The sequence below is a fragment of the Pungitius pungitius genome, unplaced genomic scaffold (genome assembly GCF_949316345.1).
Source record: "Pungitius pungitius unplaced genomic scaffold, fPunPun2.1 scaffold_24, whole genome shotgun sequence".
Classification (NCBI taxonomy): Eukaryota; Metazoa; Chordata; class Actinopteri; order Perciformes; family Gasterosteidae; genus Pungitius; species Pungitius pungitius.
In genome coordinates, this window is record NW_026909886.1 from 130,125 (window position 1) to 144,921 (window position 14,797).

A 14,797-nucleotide genomic window follows, 5' to 3' on the forward strand; every position below is an offset into this window, starting at 1 on the left:
CTCTCTCTGAAAGCCGCCCAGCGCCGTAGATTGTACACCTACACAATTGTAAAAAAAATTTCACATTGTAGAAGAGATGCAATAGGAAGAAGATGAAAGGTGGCTTACGTCCATACCATCGTCAGGCCATTTGAGGTGGCGGGGACTGCAATGGCCATTCACCGATTGGCTGGGACCCCTGGGCGGGTCTTCTCTAGTCCATCCAATTTTCGCCATGGGATGTCACAGCCTTCTTTGCATACCCTTATTTAACCCACACAAAGATGCCAGCGGCAGGCGTGTCATAATTCATTGACGCATTATAAAGGATTAGGAAAAAGATAAAAAGCAGCTTACGGCCATACCTCTCTGGTTCCGCCCGATCTCGTCTGATCTCGGAAGCTAAGCAGAGCAGGGCCTGGTTAGTACCTGGATGGAAGACCGCCTGGGAATCCCAGGTGCCGTAAGCTTTTTCACTTCTCTCTCCGAAAGCCGCCGAGCGCCGCAGATTGTACACCTGTTTTAACGTTGGATATGAAAGGAAATTAGACAATATTATCCAAAATGATTCCGTTTCATGATTGCTAAATTAGTGTTGATCAACATTTACGATTGGCATACTATTGTTTGTAATTTAGCCGTTGAAATACAGGTGCTAACCCAACATGTTAGAATTGCCAGTGAAGAAAAGTAAAGTTACCTTCAGGCTTTAGGAACCTCTCTTGCCAATGCTAAGAACTGCTTCAATTTTAGAAAAAGAAACTTCTGATTATCTTTGACACGCTTTAAAGGATTAGGAAAAAGATGAAAAGCAGCTTACGGCCATACCTCTCTGGTTCCGCCCGATCTCGTCTGCTCTCGGAAGCTAAGCAGAGCAGGGCCTGGTTAGTACCTGGATGGAAGACCGCCTGGGAATCCCAGGTGCCGTAAGCTTTTTCACTTCTCTCTCCGAAAGCCGCCGAGCGCCGCAGATTGTACACCTACAAATTACAAAAAGAATATCACATTGTTGAAGAGATGCATGTTTAGTGTTGTTTTAACGTTGGATATGAAAGGAAATTAGACAATATTATCCAAAATGATTCCGTTTCATGATTGCTAAATTAGTGTTGATCAACATTTACGATTGGCATACTATTGTTTGTAATTTAGCCGTTGAAATACAGGTGCTAACCCAACATGTTAGAATTGCCAGTGAAGAAAAGTAAAGTTACCTTCAGGCTTTAGGAACCTCTCTTGCCAATGCTAAGAACTGCTTCAATTTTAGAAAAAGAAACTTCTGATTAACTTTGACACGTTTTAAAGGATTAGGAAAAAGATGAAATGCAGCTCACGGCCATACCTCTCTGGTTCCGCCCGATCTCGTCTGATCTCGGAAGCTAAGCAGAGCAGGGCCTGGTTAGTACCTGGATGGAAGACCGCCTGGGAATCCCAGGTGCCGTAAGCTTTTTCACTTCTCTCTCTGAAAGCCGCCCAGCGCCGTAGATTGTACACCTACACAATTGTAAAAAAAATTTCACATTGTAGAAGAGATGCAATAGGAAGAAGATGAAAGGTGGCTTACGTCCATACCATCGTCAGGCCATTTGAGGTGGCGGGGACTGCAATGGCCATTCACCGATTGGCTGGGACCCCTGGGCGGGTCTTCTCTAGTCCATCCAATTTTCGCCATGGGATGTCACAGCCTTCTTTGCATACCCTTATTTAACCCACACAAAGATGCCAGCGGCAGGCGTGTCATAATTCATTGACGCATTATAAAGGATTAGGAAAAAGATAAAAAGCAGCTTACGGCCATACCTCTCTGGTTCCGCCCGATCTCGTCTGATCTCGGAAGCTAAGCAGAGCAGGGCCTGGTTAGTACCTGGATGGAAGACCGCCTGGGAATCCCAGGTGCCGTAAGCTTTTTCACTTCTCTCTCCGAAAGCCGCCGAGCGCCGCAGATTGTACACCTGTTTTAACGTTGGATATGAAAGGAAATTAGACAATATTATCCAAAATGATTCCGTTTCATGATTGCTAAATTAGTGTTGATCAACATTTACGATTGGCATACTATTGTTTGTAATTTAGCCGTTGAAATACAGGTGCTAACCCAACATGTTAGAATTGCCAGTGAAGAAAAGTAAAGTTACCTTCAGGCTTTAGGAACCTCTCTTGCCAATGCTAAGAACTGCTTCAATTTTAGAAAAAGAAACTTCTGATTATCTTTGACACGCTTTAAAGGATTAGGAAAAAGATGAAAAGCAGCTTACGGCCATACCTCTCTGGTTCCGCCCGATCTCGTCTGCTCTCGGAAGCTAAGCAGAGCAGGGCCTGGTTAGTACCTGGATGGAAGACCGCCTGGGAATCCCAGGTGCCGTAAGCTTTTTCACTTCTCTCTCCGAAAGCCGCCGAGCGCCGCAGATTGTACACCTACAAATTACAAAAAGAATATCACATTGTTGAAGAGATGCATGTTTAGTGTTGTTTTAACGTTGGATATGAAAGGAAATTAGACAATATTATCCAAAATGATTCCGTTTCATGATTGCTAAATTAGTGTTGATCAACATTTACGATTGGCATACTATTGTTTGTAATTTAGCCGTTGAAATACAGGTGCTAACCCAACATGTTAGAATTGCCAGTGAAGAAAAGTAAAGTTACCTTCAGGCTTTAGGAACCTCTCTTGCCAATGCTAAGAACTGCTTCAATTTTAGAAAAAGAAACTTCTGATTAACTTTGACACGTTTTAAAGGATTAGGAAAAAGATGAAATGCAGCTCACGGCCATACCTCTCTGGTTCCGCCCGATCTCGTCTGATCTCGGAAGCTAAGCAGAGCAGGGCCTGGTTAGTACCTGGATGGAAGACCGCCTGGGAATCCCAGGTGCCGTAAGCTTTTTCACTTCTCTCTCTGAAAGCCGCCCAGCGCCGTAGATTGTACACCTACACAATTGTAAAAAAAATTTCACATTGTAGAAGAGATGCAATAGGAAGAAGATGAAAGGTGGCTTACGTCCATACCATCGTCAGGCCATTTGAGGTGGCGGGGACTGCAATGGCCATTCACCGATTGGCTGGGACCCCTGGGCGGGTCTTCTCTAGTCCATCCAATTTTCGCCATGGGATGTCACAGCCTTCTTTGCATACCCTTATTTAACCCACACAAAGATGCCAGCGGCAGGCGTGTCATAATTCATTGACGCATTATAAAGGATTAGGAAAAAGATAAAAAGCAGCTTACGGCCATACCTCTCTGGTTCCGCCCGATCTCGTCTGATCTCGGAAGCTAAGCAGAGCAGGGCCTGGTTAGTACCTGGATGGAAGACCGCCTGGGAATCCCAGGTGCCGTAAGCTTTTTCACTTCTCTCTCCGAAAGCCGCCGAGCGCCGCAGATTGTACACCTGTTTTAACGTTGGATATGAAAGGAAATTAGACAATATTATCCAAAATGATTCCGTTTCATGATTGCTAAATTAGTGTTGATCAACATTTACGATTGGCATACTATTGTTTGTAATTTAGCCGTTGAAATACAGGTGCTAACCCAACATGTTAGAATTGCCAGTGAAGAAAAGTAAAGTTACCTTCAGGCTTTAGGAACCTCTCTTGCCAATGCTAAGAACTGCTTCAATTTTAGAAAAAGAAACTTCTGATTATCTTTGACACGCTTTAAAGGATTAGGAAAAAGATGAAAAGCAGCTTACGGCCATACCTCTCTGGTTCCGCCCGATCTCGTCTGCTCTCGGAAGCTAAGCAGAGCAGGGCCTGGTTAGTACCTGGATGGAAGACCGCCTGGGAATCCCAGGTGCCGTAAGCTTTTTCACTTCTCTCTCCGAAAGCCGCCGAGCGCCGCAGATTGTACACCTACAAATTACAAAAAGAATATCACATTGTTGAAGAGATGCATGTTTAGTGTTGTTTTAACGTTGGATATGAAAGGAAATTAGACAATATTATCCAAAATGATTCCGTTTCATGATTGCTAAATTAGTGTTGATCAACATTTACGATTGGCATACTATTGTTTGTAATTTAGCCGTTGAAATACAGGTGCTAACCCAACATGTTAGAATTGCCAGTGAAGAAAAGTAAAGTTACCTTCAGGCTTTAGGAACCTCTCTTGCCAATGCTAAGAACTGCTTCAATTTTAGAAAAAGAAACTTCTGATTATCTTTGACACGCTTTAAAGGATTAGGAAAAAGATGAAAAGCAGCTTACGGCCATACCTCTCTGGTTCCGCCCGATCTCGTCTGCTCTCGGAAGCTAAGCAGAGCAGGGCCTGGTTAGTACCTGGATGGAAGACCGCCTGGGAATCCCAGGTGCCGTAAGCTTTTTCACTTCTCTCTCCGAAAGCCGCCGAGCGCCGCAGATTGTACACCTACAAATTACAAAAAGAATATCACATTGTTGAAGAGATGCATGTTTAGTGTTGTTTTAACGTTGGATATGAAACGAAATTAGACAATATTATCCAAAATGATTCCGTTTCATGATTGCTAAATTAGTGTTGATCAACATTTACGATTGGCATACTATTGTTTGTAATTTAGCCGTTGAAATACAGGTGCTAACCCAACATGTTAGAATTGCCAGTGAAGAAAAGTAAAGTTACCTTCAGGCTTTAGGAACCTCTCTTGCCAATGCTAAGAACTGCTTCAATTTTAGAAAAAGAAACTTCTGATTAACTTTGACACGTTTTAAAGGATTAGGAAAAAGATGAAATGCAGCTCACGGCCATACCTCTCTGGTTCAGCCCGATCTCGTCTGGTCTCGGAAGCTAAGCAGAGCAGGGCCTGGTTAGTACCTGGATGGAAGACCGCCTGGGAATCCCAGGTGCCGTAAGCTTTTTCACTTCTCTCTCTGAAAGCCGCCCAGCGCCGTAGATTGTACACCTACACAATTGTAAAAAAAATTTCACATTGTAGAAGAGATGCAATAGGAAGAAGATGAAAGGTGGCTTACGTCCATACCATCGTCAGGCCATTTGAGGTGGCGGGGACTGCAATGGCCATTCACCGATTGGCTGGGACCCCTGGGCGGGTCTTCTCTAGTCCATCCAATTTTCGCCATGGGATGTCACAGCCTTCTTTGCATACCCTTATTTAACCCACACAAAGATGCCAGCGGCAGGCGTGTCATAATTCATTGACGCATTATAAAGGATTAGGAAAAAGATAAAAAGCAGCTTACGGCCATACCTCTCTGGTTCCGCCCGATCTCGTCTGATCTCGGAAGCTAAGCAGAGCAGGGCCTGGTTAGTACCTGGATGGAAGACCGCCTGGGAATCCCAGGTGCCGTAAGCTTTTTCACTTCTCTCTCTGAAAGCCGCCCAGCGCCGTAGATTGTACACCTACACAATTGTAAAAAAAATTTCACATTGTAGAAGAGATGCAATAGGAAGAAGATGAAAGGTGGCTTACGTCCATACCATCGTCAGGCCATTTGAGGTGGCGGGGACTGCAATGGCCATTCACCGATTGGCTGGGACCCCTGGGCGGGTCTTCTCTAGTCCATCCAATTTTCGCCATGGGATGTCACAGCCTTCTTTGCATACCCTTATTTAACCCACACAAAGATGCCAGCGGCAGGCGTGTCATAATTCATTGACGCATTATAAAGGATTAGGAAAAAGATAAAAAGCAGCTTACGGCCATACCTCTCTGGTTCCGCCCGATCTCGTCTGATCTCGGAAGCTAAGCAGAGCAGGGCCTGGTTAGTACCTGGATGGAAGACCGCCTGGGAATCCCAGGTGCCGTAAGCTTTTTCACTTCTCTCTCCGAAAGCCGCCGAGCGCCGCAGATTGTACACCTGTTTTAACGTTGGATATGAAAGGAAATTAGACAATATTATCCAAAATGATTCCGTTTCATGATTGCTAAATTAGTGTTGATCAACATTTACGATTGGCATACTATTGTTTGTAATTTAGCCGTTGAAATACAGGTGCTAACCCAACATGTTAGAATTGCCAGTGAAGAAAAGTAAAGTTACCTTCAGGCTTTAGGAACCTCTCTTGCCAATGCTAAGAACTGCTTCAATTTTAGAAAAAGAAACTTCTGATTATCTTTGACACGCTTTAAAGGATTAGGAAAAAGATGAAAAGCAGCTTACGGCCATACCTCTCTGGTTCCGCCCGATCTCGTCTGCTCTCGGAAGCTAAGCAGAGCAGGGCCTGGTTAGTACCTGGATGGAAGACCGCCTGGGAATCCCAGGTGCCGTAAGCTTTTTCACTTCTCTCTCCGAAAGCCGCCGAGCGCCGCAGATTGTACACCTACAAATTACAAAAAGAATATCACATTGTTGAAGAGATGCATGTTTAGTGTTGTTTTAACGTTGGATATGAAAGGAAATTAGACAATATTATCCAAAATGATTCCGTTTCATGATTGCTAAATTAGTGTTGATCAACATTTACGATTGGCATACTATTGTTTGTAATTTAGCCGTTGAAATACAGGTGCTAACCCAACATGTTAGAATTGCCAGTGAAGAAAAGTAAAGTTACCTTCAGGCTTTAGGAACCTCTCTTGCCAATGCTAAGAACTGCTTCAATTTTAGAAAAAGAAACTTCTGATTAACTTTGACACGTTTTAAAGGATTAGGAAAAAGATGAAATGCAGCTTACGGCCATACCTCTCTGGTTCCGCCCGATCTCGTCTGATCTCGGAAGCTAAGCAGAGCAGGGCCTGGTTAGTACCTGGATGGAAGACCGCCTGGGAATCCCAGGTGCCGTAAGCTTTTTCACTTCTCTCTCTGAAAGCCGCCCAGCGCCGTAGATTGTACACCTACACAATTGTAAAAAAAATTTCACATTGTAGAAGAGATGCAATAGGAAGAAGATGAAAGGTGGCTTACGTCCATACCATCGTCAGGCCATTTGAGGTGGCGGGGACTGCAATGGCCATTCACCGATTGGCTGGGACCCCTGGGCGGGTCTTCTCTAGTCCATCCAATTTTCGCCATGGGATGTCACAGCCTTCTTTGCATACCCTTATTTAACCCACACAAAGATGCCAGCGGCAGGCGTGTCATAATTCATTGACGCATTATAAAGGATTAGGAAAAAGATAAAAAGCAGCTTACGGCCATACCTCTCTGGTTCCGCCCGATCTCGTCTGATCTCGGAAGCTAAGCAGAGCAGGGCCTGGTTAGTACCTGGATGGAAGACCGCCTGGGAATCCCAGGTGCCGTAAGCTTTTTCACTTCTCTCTCCGAAAGCCGCCGAGCGCCGCAGATTGTACACCTGTTTTAACGTTGGATATGAAAGGAAATTAGACAATATTATCCAAAATGATTCCGTTTCATGATTGCTAAATTAGTGTTGATCAACATTTACGATTGGCATACTATTGTTTGTAATTTAGCCGTTGAAATACAGGTGCTAACCCAACATGTTAGAATTGCCAGTGAAGAAAAGTAAAGTTACCTTCAGGCTTTAGGAACCTCTCTTGCCAATGCTAAGAACTGCTTCAATTTTAGAAAAAGAAACTTCTGATTATCTTTGACACGCTTTAAAGGATTAGGAAAAAGATGAAAAGCAGCTTACGGCCATACCTCTCTGGTTCCGCCCGATCTCGTCTGCTCTCGGAAGCTAAGCAGAGCAGGGCCTGGTTAGTACCTGGATGGAAGACCGCCTGGGAATCCCAGGTGCCGTAAGCTTTTTCACTTCTCTCTCCGAAAGCCGCCGAGCGCCGCAGATTGTACACCTACAAATTACAAAAAGAATATCACATTGTTGAAGAGATGCATGTTTAGTGTTGTTTTAACGTTGGATATGAAAGGAAATTAGACAATATTATCCAAAATGATTCCGTTTCATGATTGCTAAATTAGTGTTGATCAACATTTACGATTGGCATACTATTGTTTGTAATTTAGCCGTTGAAATACAGGTGCTAACCCAACATGTTAGAATTGCCAGTGAAGAAAAGTAAAGTTACCTTCAGGCTTTAGGAACCTCTCTTGCCAATGCTAAGAACTGCTTCAATTTTAGAAAAAGAAACTTCTGATTAACTTTGACACGTTTTAAAGGATTAGGAAAAAGATGAAATGCAGCTCACGGCCATACCTCTCTGGTTCCGCCCGATCTCGTCTGATCTCGGAAGCTAAGCAGAGCAGGGCCTGGTTAGTACCTGGATGGAAGACCGCCTGGGAATCCCAGGTGCCGTAAGCTTTTTCACTTCTCTCTCTGAAAGCCGCCCAGCGCCGTAGATTGTACACCTACACAATTGTAAAAAAAATTTCACATTGTAGAAGAGATGCAATAGGAAGAAGATGAAAGGTGGCTTACGTCCATACCATCGTCAGGCCATTTGAGGTGGCGGGGACTGCAATGGCCATTCACCGATTGGCTGGGACCCCTGGGCGGGTCTTCTCTAGTCCATCCAATTTTCGCCATGGGATGTCACAGCCTTCTTTGCATACCCTTATTTAACCCACACAAAGATGCCAGCGGCAGGCGTGTCATAATTCATTGACGCATTATAAAGGATTAGGAAAAAGATAAAAAGCAGCTTACGGCCATACCTCTCTGGTTCCGCCCGATCTCGTCTGATCTCGGAAGCTAAGCAGAGCAGGGCCTGGTTAGTACCTGGATGGAAGACCGCCTGGGAATCCCAGGTGCCGTAAGCTTTTTCACTTCTCTCTCCGAAAGCCGCCGAGCGCCGCAGATTGTACACCTGTTTTAACGTTGGATATGAAAGGAAATTAGACAATATTATCCAAAATGATTCCGTTTCATGATTGCTAAATTAGTGTTGATCAACATTTACGATTGGCATACTATTGTTTGTAATTTAGCCGTTGAAATACAGGTGCTAACCCAACATGTTAGAATTGCCAGTGAAGAAAAGTAAAGTTACCTTCAGGCTTTAGGAACCTCTCTTGCCAATGCTAAGAACTGCTTCAATTTTAGAAAAAGAAACTTCTGATTATCTTTGACACGCTTTAAAGGATTAGGAAAAAGATGAAAAGCAGCTTACGGCCATACCTCTCTGGTTCCGCCCGATCTCGTCTGCTCTCGGAAGCTAAGCAGAGCAGGGCCTGGTTAGTACCTGGATGGAAGACCGCCTGGGAATCCCAGGTGCCGTAAGCTTTTTCACTTCTCTCTCCGAAAGCCGCCGAGCGCCGCAGATTGTACACCTGTTTTAACGTTGGATATGAAAGGAAATTAGACAATATTATCCAAAATGATTCCGTTTCATGATTGCTAAATTAGTGTTGATCAACATTTACGATTGGCATACTATTGTTTGTAATTTAGCCGTTGAAATACAGGTGCTAACCCAACATGTTAGAATTGCCAGTGAAGAAAAGTAAAGTTACCTTCAGGCTTTAGGAACCTCTCTTGCCAATGCTAAGAACTGCTTCAATTTTAGAAAAAGAAACTTCTGATTAACTTTGACACGTTTTAAAGGATTAGGAAAAAGATGAAATGCAGCTTACGGCCATACCTCTCTGGTTCCGCCCGATCTCGTCTGATCTCGGAAGCTAAGCAGAGCAGGGCCTGGTTAGTACCTGGATGGAAGACCGCCTGGGAATCCCAGGTGCCGTAAGCTTTTTCACTTCTCTCTCTGAAAGCCGCCCAGCGCCGTAGATTGTACACCTACACAATTGTAAAAAAAATTTCACATTGTAGAAGAGATGCAATAGGAAGAAGATGAAAGGTGGCTTACGTCCATACCATCGTCAGGCCATTTGAGGTGGCGGGGACTGCAATGGCCATTCACCGATTGGCTGGGACCCCTGGGCGGGTCTTCTCTAGTCCATCCAATTTTCGCCATGGGATGTCACAGCCTTCTTTGCATACCCTTATTTAACCCACACAAAGATGCCAGCGGCAGGCGTGTCATAATTCATTGACGCATTATAAAGGATTAGGAAAAAGATAAAAAGCAGCTTACGGCCATACCTCTCTGGTTCCGCCCGATCTCGTCTGATCTCGGAAGCTAAGCAGAGCAGGGCCTGGTTAGTACCTGGATGGAAGACCGCCTGGGAATCCCAGGTGCCGTAAGCTTTTTCACTTCTCTCTCCGAAAGCCGCCGAGCGCCGCAGATTGTACACCTGTTTTAACGTTGGATATGAAAGGAAATTAGACAATATTATCCAAAATGATTCCGTTTCATGATTGCTAAATTAGTGTTGATCAACATTTACGATTGGCATACTATTGTTTGTAATTTAGCCGTTGAAATACAGGTGCTAACCCAACATGTTAGAATTGCCAGTGAAGAAAAGTAAAGTTACCTTCAGGCTTTAGGAACCTCTCTTGCCAATGCTAAGAACTGCTTCAATTTTAGAAAAAGAAACTTCTGATTAACTTTGACACGTTTTAAAGGATTAGGAAAAAGATGAAATGCAGCTTACGGCCATACCTCTCTGGTTCCGCCCGATCTCGTCTGATCTCGGAAGCTAAGCAGAGCAGGGCCTGGTTAGTACCTGGATGGAAGACCGCCTGGGAATCCCAGGTGCCGTAAGCTTTTTCACTTCTCTCTCTGAAAGCCGCCCAGCGCCGTAGATTGTACACCTACACAATTGTAAAAAAAATTTCACATTGTAGAAGAGATGCAATAGGAAGAAGATGAAAGGTGGCTTACGTCCATACCATCGTCAGGCCATTTGAGGTGGCGGGGACTGCAATGGCCATTCACCGATTGGCTGGGACCCCTGGGCGGGTCTTCTCTAGTCCATCCAATTTTCGCCATGGGATGTCACAGCCTTCTTTGCATACCCTTATTTAACCCACACAAAGATGCCAGCGGCAGGCGTGTCATAATTCATTGACGCATTATAAAGGATTAGGAAAAAGATAAAAAGCAGCTTACGGCCATACCTCTCTGGTTCCGCCCGATCTCGTCTGATCTCGGAAGCTAAGCAGAGCAGGGCCTGGTTAGTACCTGGATGGAAGACCGCCTGGGAATCCCAGGTGCCGTAAGCTTTTTCACTTCTCTCTCCGAAAGCCGCCGAGCGCCGCAGATTGTACACCTGTTTTAACGTTGGATATGAAAGGAAATTAGACAATATTATCCAAAATGATTCCGTTTCATGATTGCTAAATTAGTGTTGATCAACATTTACGATTGGCATACTATTGTTTGTAATTTAGCCGTTGAAATACAGGTGCTAACCCAACATGTTAGAATTGCCAGTGAAGAAAAGTAAAGTTACCTTCAGGCTTTAGGAACCTCTCTTGCCAATGCTAAGAACTGCTTCAATTTTAGAAAAAGAAACTTCTGATTAACTTTGACACGTTTTAAAGGATTAGGAAAAAGATGAAATGCAGCTTACGGCCATACCTCTCTGGTTCCGCCCGATCTCGTCTGATCTCGGAAGCTAAGCAGAGCAGGGCCTGGTTAGTACCTGGATGGAAGACCGCCTGGGAATCCCAGGTGCCGTAAGCTTTTTCACTTCTCTCTCTGAAAGCCGCCCAGCGCCGTAGATTGTACACCTACACAATTGTAAAAAAAATTTCACATTGTAGAAGAGATGCAATAGGAAGAAGATGAAAGGTGGCTTACGTCCATACCATCGTCAGGCCATTTGAGGTGGCGGGGACTGCAATGGCCATTCACCGATTGGCTGGGACCCCTGGGCGGGTCTTCTCTAGTCCATCCAATTTTCGCCATGGGATGTCACAGCCTTCTTTGCATACCCTTATTTAACCCACACAAAGATGCCAGCGGCAGGCGTGTCATAATTCATTGACGCATTATAAAGGATTAGGAAAAAGATAAAAAGCAGCTTACGGCCATACCTCTCTGGTTCCGCCCGATCTCGTCTGATCTCGGAAGCTAAGCAGAGCAGGGCCTGGTTAGTACCTGGATGGAAGACCGCCTGGGAATCCCAGGTGCCGTAAGCTTTTTCACTTCTCTCTCCGAAAGCCGCCGAGCGCCGCAGATTGTACACCTGTTTTAACGTTGGATATGAAAGGAAATTAGACAATATTATCCAAAATGATTCCGTTTCATGATTGCTAAATTAGTGTTGATCAACATTTACGATTGGCATACTATTGTTTGTAATTTAGCCGTTGAAATACAGGTGCTAACCCAACATGTTAGAATTGCCAGTGAAGAAAAGTAAAGTTACCTTCAGGCTTTAGGAACCTCTCTTGCCAATGCTAAGAACTGCTTCAATTTTAGAAAAAGAAACTTCTGATTATCTTTGACACGCTTTAAAGGATTAGGAAAAAGATGAAAAGCAGCTTACGGCCATACCTCTCTGGTTCCGCCCGATCTCGTCTGCTCTCGGAAGCTAAGCAGAGCAGGGCCTGGTTAGTACCTGGATGGAAGACCGCCTGGGAATCCCAGGTGCCGTAAGCTTTTTCACTTCTCTCTCCGAAAGCCGCCGAGCGCCGCAGATTGTACACCTACAAATTACAAAAAGAATATCACATTGTTGAAGAGATGCATGTTTAGTGTTGTTTTAACGTTGGATATGAAAGGAAATTAGACAATATTATCCAAAATGATTCCGTTTCATGATTGCTAAATTAGTGTTGATCAACATTTACGATTGGCATACTATTGTTTGTAATTTAGCCGTTGAAATACAGGTGCTAACCCAACATGTTAGAATTGCCAGTGAAGAAAAGTAAAGTTACCTTCAGGCTTTAGGAACCTCTCTTGCCAATGCTAAGAACTGCTTCAATTTTAGAAAAAGAAACTTCTGATTAACTTTGACACGTTTTAAAGGATTAGGAAAAAGATGAAATGCAGCTCACGGCCATACCTCTCTGGTTCCGCCCGATCTCGTCTGATCTCGGAAGCTAAGCAGAGCAGGGCCTGGTTAGTACCTGGATGGAAGACCGCCTGGGAATCCCAGGTGCCGTAAGCTTTTTCACTTCTCTCTCTGAAAGCCGCCCAGCGCCGTAGATTGTACACCTACACAATTGTAAAAAAAATTTCACATTGTAGAAGAGATGCAATAGGAAGAAGATGAAAGGTGGCTTACGTCCATACCATCGTCAGGCCATTTGAGGTGGCGGGGACTGCAATGGCCATTCACCGATTGGCTGGGACCCCTGGGCGGGTCTTCTCTAGTCCATCCAATTTTCGCCATGGGATGTCACAGCCTTCTTTGCATACCCTTATTTAACCCACACAAAGATGCCAGCGGCAGGCGTGTCATAATTCATTGACGCATTATAAAGGATTAGGAAAAAGATAAAAAGCAGCTTACGGCCATACCTCTCTGGTTCCGCCCGATCTCGTCTGATCTCGGAAGCTAAGCAGAGCAGGGCCTGGTTAGTACCTGGATGGAAGACCGCCTGGGAATCCCAGGTGCCGTAAGCTTTTTCACTTCTCTCTCCGAAAGCCGCCGAGCGCCGCAGATTGTACACCTGTTTTAACGTTGGATATGAAAGGAAATTAGACAATATTATCCAAAATGATTCCGTTTCATGATTGCTAAATTAGTGTTGATCAACATTTACGATTGGCATACTATTGTTTGTAATTTAGCCGTTGAAATACAGGTGCTAACCCAACATGTTAGAATTGCCAGTGAAGAAAAGTAAAGTTACCTTCAGGCTTTAGGAACCTCTCTTGCCAATGCTAAGAACTGCTTCAATTTTAGAAAAAGAAACTTCTGATTAACTTTGACACGTTTTAAAGGATTAGGAAAAAGATGAAATGCAGCTTACGGCCATACCTCTCTGGTTCCGCCCGATCTCGTCTGATCTCGGAAGCTAAGCAGAGCAGGGCCTGGTTAGTACCTGGATGGAAGACCGCCTGGGAATCCCAGGTGCCGTAAGCTTTTTCACTTCTCTCTCTGAAAGCCGCCCAGCGCCGTAGATTGTACACCTACACAATTGTAAAAAAAATTTCACATTGTAGAAGAGATGCAATAGGAAGAAGATGAAAGGTGGCTTACGTCCATACCATCGTCAGGCCATTTGAGGTGGCGGGGACTGCAATGGCCATTCACCGATTGGCTGGGACCCCTGGGCGGGTCTTCTCTAGTCCATCCAATTTTCGCCATGGGATGTCACAGCCTTCTTTGCATACCCTTATTTAACCCACACAAAGATGCCAGCGGCAGGCGTGTCATAATTCATTGACGCATTATAAAGGATTAGGAAAAAGATAAAAAGCAGCTTACGGCCATACCTCTCTGGTTCCGCCCGATCTCGTCTGATCTCGGAAGCTAAGCAGAGCAGGGCCTGGTTAGTACCTGGATGGAAGACCGCCTGGGAATCCCAGGTGCCGTAAGCTTTTTCACTTCTCTCTCCGAAAGCCGCCGAGCGCCGCAGATTGTACACCTGTTTTAACGTTGGATATGAAAGGAAATTAGACAATATTATCCAAAATGATTCCGTTTCATGATTGCTAAATTAGTGTTGATCAACATTTACGATTGGCATACTATTGTTTGTAATTTAGCCGTTGAAATACAGGTGCTAACCCAACATGTTAGAATTGCCAGTGAAGAAAAGTAAAGTTACCTTCAGGCTTTAGGAACCTCTCTTGCCAATGCTAAGAACTGCTTCAATTTTAGAAAAAGAAACTTCTGATTATCTTTGACACGCTTTAAAGGATTAGGAAAAAGATGAAAAGCAGCTTACGGCCATACCTCTCTGGTTCCGCCCGATCTCGTCTGCTCTCGGAAGCTAAGCAGAGCAGGGCCTGGTTAGTACCTGGATGGAAGAGCGCCTGGGAATCCCAGGTGCCGTAAGCTTTTTCACTTCTCTCTCCGAAAGCCGCCGAGCGCCGCAGATTGTACACCTACAAATTACAAAAAGAATATCACATTGTTGAAGAGATGCATGTTTAGTGTTGTTTTAACGTTGGATATGAAAGGAAATTAGACAATATTATCCAAAATGATTCCGTT

The 14,797-nt window shown here is 44.4% G+C and overlaps 31 non-coding genes across 31 annotated transcripts; all 31 read left to right on the top strand.

The window, feature by feature from the left end:
• Positions 1-330: 330 nt before the first annotated feature.
• LOC134117593 (5S ribosomal RNA) lies at positions 331-449 on the top strand. The gene has a single exon (XR_009949149.1). It is a non-coding gene; the product is annotated as a 5S ribosomal RNA (ribosomal RNA).
• A 344-nt stretch (positions 450-793) lies between these two features.
• LOC134118913 (5S ribosomal RNA) lies at positions 794-912 on the top strand. Its single transcript, XR_009950474.1, has one exon. It is a non-coding gene; the product is annotated as a 5S ribosomal RNA (ribosomal RNA).
• A 395-nt stretch (positions 913-1,307) lies between these two features.
• LOC134118873 (5S ribosomal RNA) lies at positions 1,308-1,426 on the top strand. Its single transcript, XR_009950434.1, has one exon. It is a non-coding gene; the product is annotated as a 5S ribosomal RNA (ribosomal RNA).
• A 339-nt stretch (positions 1,427-1,765) lies between these two features.
• LOC134117604 (5S ribosomal RNA) lies at positions 1,766-1,884 on the top strand. The gene has a single exon (XR_009949160.1). It is a non-coding gene; the product is annotated as a 5S ribosomal RNA (ribosomal RNA).
• Positions 1,885-2,228: 344 nt separating this feature from the next.
• Positions 2,229-2,347, top strand: LOC134118914 (5S ribosomal RNA). Its single transcript, XR_009950475.1, has one exon. It is a non-coding gene; the product is annotated as a 5S ribosomal RNA (ribosomal RNA).
• Positions 2,348-2,742: 395 nt separating this feature from the next.
• On the top strand, positions 2,743-2,861 carry LOC134118874 (5S ribosomal RNA). The gene has a single exon (XR_009950435.1). It is a non-coding gene; the product is annotated as a 5S ribosomal RNA (ribosomal RNA).
• A 339-nt stretch (positions 2,862-3,200) lies between these two features.
• LOC134117615 (5S ribosomal RNA) lies at positions 3,201-3,319 on the top strand. Its single transcript, XR_009949171.1, has one exon. It is a non-coding gene; the product is annotated as a 5S ribosomal RNA (ribosomal RNA).
• A 344-nt stretch (positions 3,320-3,663) lies between these two features.
• On the top strand, positions 3,664-3,782 carry LOC134118915 (5S ribosomal RNA). Its single transcript, XR_009950476.1, has one exon. It is a non-coding gene; the product is annotated as a 5S ribosomal RNA (ribosomal RNA).
• Positions 3,783-4,177: 395 nt separating this feature from the next.
• On the top strand, positions 4,178-4,296 carry LOC134118916 (5S ribosomal RNA). Its single transcript, XR_009950477.1, has one exon. It is a non-coding gene; the product is annotated as a 5S ribosomal RNA (ribosomal RNA).
• Positions 4,297-4,691: 395 nt separating this feature from the next.
• Positions 4,692-4,810, top strand: LOC134119198 (5S ribosomal RNA). Its single transcript, XR_009950760.1, has one exon. It is a non-coding gene; the product is annotated as a 5S ribosomal RNA (ribosomal RNA).
• Positions 4,811-5,149: 339 nt separating this feature from the next.
• On the top strand, positions 5,150-5,268 carry LOC134117626 (5S ribosomal RNA). The gene has a single exon (XR_009949182.1). It is a non-coding gene; the product is annotated as a 5S ribosomal RNA (ribosomal RNA).
• A 339-nt stretch (positions 5,269-5,607) lies between these two features.
• LOC134117637 (5S ribosomal RNA) lies at positions 5,608-5,726 on the top strand. The gene has a single exon (XR_009949193.1). It is a non-coding gene; the product is annotated as a 5S ribosomal RNA (ribosomal RNA).
• A 344-nt stretch (positions 5,727-6,070) lies between these two features.
• Positions 6,071-6,189, top strand: LOC134118918 (5S ribosomal RNA). The gene has a single exon (XR_009950479.1). It is a non-coding gene; the product is annotated as a 5S ribosomal RNA (ribosomal RNA).
• Positions 6,190-6,584: 395 nt separating this feature from the next.
• Positions 6,585-6,703, top strand: LOC134117648 (5S ribosomal RNA). The gene has a single exon (XR_009949204.1). It is a non-coding gene; the product is annotated as a 5S ribosomal RNA (ribosomal RNA).
• A 339-nt stretch (positions 6,704-7,042) lies between these two features.
• LOC134117659 (5S ribosomal RNA) lies at positions 7,043-7,161 on the top strand. Its single transcript, XR_009949215.1, has one exon. It is a non-coding gene; the product is annotated as a 5S ribosomal RNA (ribosomal RNA).
• A 344-nt stretch (positions 7,162-7,505) lies between these two features.
• On the top strand, positions 7,506-7,624 carry LOC134118919 (5S ribosomal RNA). Its single transcript, XR_009950480.1, has one exon. It is a non-coding gene; the product is annotated as a 5S ribosomal RNA (ribosomal RNA).
• A 395-nt stretch (positions 7,625-8,019) lies between these two features.
• LOC134118875 (5S ribosomal RNA) lies at positions 8,020-8,138 on the top strand. The gene has a single exon (XR_009950436.1). It is a non-coding gene; the product is annotated as a 5S ribosomal RNA (ribosomal RNA).
• A 339-nt stretch (positions 8,139-8,477) lies between these two features.
• On the top strand, positions 8,478-8,596 carry LOC134117670 (5S ribosomal RNA). The gene has a single exon (XR_009949226.1). It is a non-coding gene; the product is annotated as a 5S ribosomal RNA (ribosomal RNA).
• A 344-nt stretch (positions 8,597-8,940) lies between these two features.
• LOC134118920 (5S ribosomal RNA) lies at positions 8,941-9,059 on the top strand. The gene has a single exon (XR_009950481.1). It is a non-coding gene; the product is annotated as a 5S ribosomal RNA (ribosomal RNA).
• A 344-nt stretch (positions 9,060-9,403) lies between these two features.
• On the top strand, positions 9,404-9,522 carry LOC134117681 (5S ribosomal RNA). The gene has a single exon (XR_009949237.1). It is a non-coding gene; the product is annotated as a 5S ribosomal RNA (ribosomal RNA).
• Positions 9,523-9,861: 339 nt separating this feature from the next.
• Positions 9,862-9,980, top strand: LOC134117692 (5S ribosomal RNA). The gene has a single exon (XR_009949248.1). It is a non-coding gene; the product is annotated as a 5S ribosomal RNA (ribosomal RNA).
• A 344-nt stretch (positions 9,981-10,324) lies between these two features.
• LOC134117704 (5S ribosomal RNA) lies at positions 10,325-10,443 on the top strand. The gene has a single exon (XR_009949260.1). It is a non-coding gene; the product is annotated as a 5S ribosomal RNA (ribosomal RNA).
• Positions 10,444-10,782: 339 nt separating this feature from the next.
• LOC134117715 (5S ribosomal RNA) lies at positions 10,783-10,901 on the top strand. The gene has a single exon (XR_009949271.1). It is a non-coding gene; the product is annotated as a 5S ribosomal RNA (ribosomal RNA).
• A 344-nt stretch (positions 10,902-11,245) lies between these two features.
• Positions 11,246-11,364, top strand: LOC134117726 (5S ribosomal RNA). Its single transcript, XR_009949282.1, has one exon. It is a non-coding gene; the product is annotated as a 5S ribosomal RNA (ribosomal RNA).
• A 339-nt stretch (positions 11,365-11,703) lies between these two features.
• Positions 11,704-11,822, top strand: LOC134117737 (5S ribosomal RNA). Its single transcript, XR_009949293.1, has one exon. It is a non-coding gene; the product is annotated as a 5S ribosomal RNA (ribosomal RNA).
• A 344-nt stretch (positions 11,823-12,166) lies between these two features.
• On the top strand, positions 12,167-12,285 carry LOC134118921 (5S ribosomal RNA). Its single transcript, XR_009950482.1, has one exon. It is a non-coding gene; the product is annotated as a 5S ribosomal RNA (ribosomal RNA).
• Positions 12,286-12,680: 395 nt separating this feature from the next.
• Positions 12,681-12,799, top strand: LOC134118876 (5S ribosomal RNA). Its single transcript, XR_009950437.1, has one exon. It is a non-coding gene; the product is annotated as a 5S ribosomal RNA (ribosomal RNA).
• Positions 12,800-13,138: 339 nt separating this feature from the next.
• On the top strand, positions 13,139-13,257 carry LOC134117748 (5S ribosomal RNA). Its single transcript, XR_009949304.1, has one exon. It is a non-coding gene; the product is annotated as a 5S ribosomal RNA (ribosomal RNA).
• Positions 13,258-13,601: 344 nt separating this feature from the next.
• LOC134117759 (5S ribosomal RNA) lies at positions 13,602-13,720 on the top strand. Its single transcript, XR_009949315.1, has one exon. It is a non-coding gene; the product is annotated as a 5S ribosomal RNA (ribosomal RNA).
• A 339-nt stretch (positions 13,721-14,059) lies between these two features.
• On the top strand, positions 14,060-14,178 carry LOC134117770 (5S ribosomal RNA). Its single transcript, XR_009949326.1, has one exon. It is a non-coding gene; the product is annotated as a 5S ribosomal RNA (ribosomal RNA).
• A 344-nt stretch (positions 14,179-14,522) lies between these two features.
• LOC134119152 (5S ribosomal RNA) lies at positions 14,523-14,641 on the top strand. The gene has a single exon (XR_009950714.1). It is a non-coding gene; the product is annotated as a 5S ribosomal RNA (ribosomal RNA).
• Positions 14,642-14,797: the final 156 nt, after the last annotated feature.